Below are 4,686 nucleotides of genomic sequence, written 5' to 3' on the forward strand. Positions count from 1 at the left end.
TTGTTACAGATGTAGCTGTCTTAAATCACTTGAGAACTATTTGATGCTTAGAGACAGCAGTGTGGGATTGGAACCCTGCTTAAAGTGGCCCGGATTTGTGTTTCTGATCCCAGACCTACCTGTACACTTGAGACCAAGGCTGCCCTGATTCTAGCTCAGGGGAGAGACCTTACCCTATGTGAGATCCGTGTCCATTAGGTGGCCACTCGGAAGGAGCACATTTGCAAGGAGGCATTAGGTGACATACCAAGTCAGGCCCACACTCCAGAGAGCAGATGCTCACTAGAACCCTTGAATACGGCCACCATCAGAACAAGGATCCTGATCCTCTGGGTTCTAGGGAAGAACACCCCCAGCACAGCCACGAGGTTAATTCAAACCCAAATTAAGCCTGTAAAGCAACCACTGCTATTGGAAGGCCTTCCGACTGCTAAGGCCACCATGTACAGTATAAAGCCAAACCTGGGCTCTCCAGTATATTCCGCCTGCAGAAGGGGCAGCCTCCCTGTCCCCAGTCCCTACCAGATGCCAGGATATTGGAAGGCAGCCCTCCTCAGACCCTTTGACTACCTGGGGAGCCTCTTGGGATGAACTAAGTGAAAAGCAGTGGGGATTCACAGACTATACAAGCAGCACTGCCAATCATCATAGGTGATGGGGCTCAGTGGGGAGCTTCTGTTCCTCATTTCTTAATCAAGACATCCCTAATAAAGAACCAGATCCAAACATCAGCACAATTGGCCACATCCAGGCATTTATCTTAGCCCTGGATGGTCTGGCTAATGAACGGCCGCATCTGCACGTCTTTACGAACTCTTGCGCCATTGCCTAAGAGTTGCCCCCTTTAGGGCAAAGAACTCTCAGAATCTCTTGCCTCACAGATAGATGTCCCCAAAATACCAATCAAGGTCATAGTTCTCCCTACCCATACATAGACCACAGTACAAGGGTCTCACCAGGACCCCCTCATCCCCTCTAGTAGCTGAGGCATTCTTGTCACTTCTTAGAAACACAATGCTGAGCTCTTGAAGAAGGATTCGGTGGGGTTTTCATCTTCCTTGCTGGCTTCAGGCTGCAGGCTGCAAGAGTGCTGGATAGCTTATTTAAACAAGCACTAATTCAATTAAATATGGTGTGTTTCAGTCATCAAATACCAGAGATGAGTTATAATGAGTGGTCTGGTTCCATTTTATGATGCTTGCTGATAGCTTTGGAACCTCATCCCCCTTATTTTCCATGCCCACATCTGGAGAAGCTGATAAGAAAGCTGAGTGCTCTCTCGTTTGACACCAGCAGGAGGTTCAAACCACACAAGACTTCACCTATGCTTGGCAGTCCGCCCACCCACCATACCCACTGACCACATAGAAACCTTAAATCAGTAGCCCTTTCTGGGCTCTCCTCTCAAGCCATTTCAGAAGTGAGAGGCCTTCCCTACTCTCCTCGGACACTTCCATTAGGTAAGTAACAAAACTCCATGCCTTCAGAAAGAAAGAAAAAAACAAACAAACGTTAAGCATTCTTTGGCCCCCATACATTCCAGTCTGCTCTTTGGTTTATGGACATCAACAAATTCGTCTGTGTTGTGACTTCTCTGAAAGTTCCCTTCAATTTCCTGGGTTTTTTAAGGATTTTATTTATTTGTTTGTTTATTTAAGAGAGCACACACAAGCAAGGGGAGAGGCAGAAGGAGAGTAAGAAGCAGACTCCCCACTGAGCAGGGAGTCTCATGAGGGACTGGATCCCAGGACCCTGGAATTGTGACCTGAGCTGAAGACAGATGCCTAACTGACTGAGCCAGCCAGGGGTTCCCCCTCAACTTCCTAAACTAAAACCTGGTTGCCCCCGATCACACAGGTCATCTGAAACCTTCTGCCTCCCCCAGAGGTGGCAACTGGAGGTTGGGAGGACGTTTTCCTTGCTCTTTATTTGCACTCCCAGACATTATTACTATCTTCAACCAACAACCCCAGTTCCTTTGAGAACAACAGACAAGCAGCCCTAACAGTTGGTAGCTGGCCTGGTACAAACTGTGCCAAAAGATTTGTGTGCTTGGTAGAGTCCTAGGACATCTCCCTCATACAACCCCACGGTTCATGCCCGCGAGTGGGTCCTGAAACTTCCAGGGTCAAAGACTGATGAGGGGGAAGAGTTCCCCCCAATGTCCACAGGCACTCCTCCACATAAGGTGAAGCTGGGAAACTCTGGAGCATGGTATGTGCAGAGCAGGGCCAGGATACATGCCAATCCTAAAGCCTCCATGGCTTGGAGGGAACTCCTGAGTTTTAAGGGAGAATAGGACCCTGATGGCTGAGTATAATGCAGGCCATGCCAGGGCAGCTATGACAGCAGCAAAGTCTTAACTGGACCATTCTCCTGGGGCTTGGCAGGCAAGAACCAGACAGTCATTACTGGCTACTGGGCTTCCCTGGAAGTAACGTGAAGGGATGAGGGCAGCCTGGGTCCCAGGTACCCCATGTAGCTTATTCTGCATGTCTTCTGTGCCCATGGGCTAGGCTCGGAGCCTTTCCACCTGCTAGAACATCTGTTGAGAATACCACTCCCATATGGAAATCTGATATAAGAAGAGGGTGGCATCCCCAATCCTCTAATCTAGACTATGAGAGAGAGCCGCCTAGGTGGCTTAGTTGGTTAAGCGTCTGCCTTCAGATCAGGTCATGGTCCCAGAAGTTCTGGGAATGAGCCCCACATCAGGTTCCCTGCTCAGCAGTGAGTCTACTTCTCCCTCTCCCTCCTGCTTGTGCACTCTCTTGCTCTCTCTCTCTTTCTATCAAATAAATTAATAAAATCTTTTTAAAAATGGGGGAAAGGATAAACTTCAAAATATGTGGGTTGGGATAACCAGATAGCCATTTGGGGAAAAAAATAGATCCATTCTTCATATCATATAGCAAAATAAATTCTAAATGAAGATATTCAAATGTAAAGAAACAAAACCAAACAAGTAGTAGATGAAAACATGAATTCCTGTAGAACCTAGAAGTTGGGGAAATTGTATTAGGACTCAGAATCAAGAAACAGTAAGAGAAACAATAAGAGAAAACAGTGATAAATTTGACTACACAGATATCAATATTTGATTAAACACAATCAAAGTAAAAAGACAAACTGGGGGAAATATTTACAATTCATATTACAGATAGCATTTATAAAGTTAATGTATAAACATTTATTTTAAAATTAGGGCTTTATTTCTGTACAGCAAAGGAAACAGTCAACAAAACAAAGAGGAAACCCATGGAATGGGAGAAGATATTCACAAATGACACTACAAAGGGCTGATATCCAAGATCTATAAAGAACTCCTCAAACTCAACACTCAACAAAACAGATAATCACATCAAAAAATGGGCAGAAGACATGAACAGACACTTCTCCAAAGAAGACATACAAATGGCTAACTGACACATGAAAAAAATGTTCATCATCACTAGCCATCAGGGAAATTCAAATCAAAACCACATTGAGGTACCACCTTATACCAGTTAGAATGGCCAAAATTAGCAGGACAGGAAACAACCTGTGTTGGAGAGAATGTGGACAAAGGGGAACCCTCTTACACTGTTGGTGGGAATGCAAGTTGGTGCAGCCACTTTGGAAAACTGTGTGGAGATTCCTTAAGAAATTAAATATAGAGGGGTGCCTGGGTGGCTCAGCTGGTTAAAGCCTCTGCCTTCGGCTCAGGTCATGATCTTAGGGTCCTGGGATTGAGCCCCGCATCGGGCTCTCTGCTCAGCGGGTAGCCTGCTTCCTCCTCTCTCTCTCTCTCTCTCTCTCTCTCTCTCTCTGCCTGCCTCTCTGCCTACTTGTGATCTCTGTCACATAAATAAATAAAATCTTTTAAAAAAAAAGAAATTAAATATAGAGCTACCCTATGACCCTACAATTGCACTACTGGGTATTTACCCCAAAGATACAGATGGAGTGAAAAGAAGGGCCATATGTACCTCAATGTTCATAGCAGCAATGGCCACAGTCACCAAACTGTGGAAAGAACCAAGATGCCCTTCAACGGACGTATGGATAAGGAAGATATGGTCCATATACACGATGGAGTATTATGCCTCCATCAGAAAGGATGAATACCCAACTTTTGTATCAGCATGGATGGGACTGAAGGAGATTATGCAAGTGAAATAAGTCAAGCAGAGAGACTTACGGTTTTGCTTATTTGTGGAGCATAAGGAATAACACGGAGGACATAGGGAGATGGAGAGGAGAAGGGAGTTGGGGGAAATTGGAGACGGAGACAAACCATGAGAGACTATGGACTCTGAGAAACAAACAGAGTTTTGGAGGGGAGGGGGGTGGAAGGTTGGGTGAGTCTGGTCGTGGGTATTCAGGAGGGCACGTATTACATGCAGCACTGGTTGTGGTGCAAAAACAATGAATTCTAGAACACTGAAAAGAAATTTTAAAAATAAATTAAAATTTTAAAAAATTGGGGCTTTATTTTCAACAAACAATGCTTGGACTATTATTGAATAACCTTATACCAACAAAATGAACCTCAACCCTTACACCATACCATATATAAAAGTTAAAAGATATCATCAGCCAACTAAAAAAGGAGGAGTAGGAAGGACTGAAATATAGATATATCATCAACCAAAATGTAAAGTAGAAACTTCTAGAAGAACATAGTAAAAACCTTAGTGACCTTGA

This window comes from Meles meles, chromosome 1, assembly GCF_922984935.1.
Source record: "Meles meles chromosome 1, mMelMel3.1 paternal haplotype, whole genome shotgun sequence".
NCBI lineage: Eukaryota > Metazoa > Chordata > Mammalia > Carnivora > Mustelidae > Meles > Meles meles.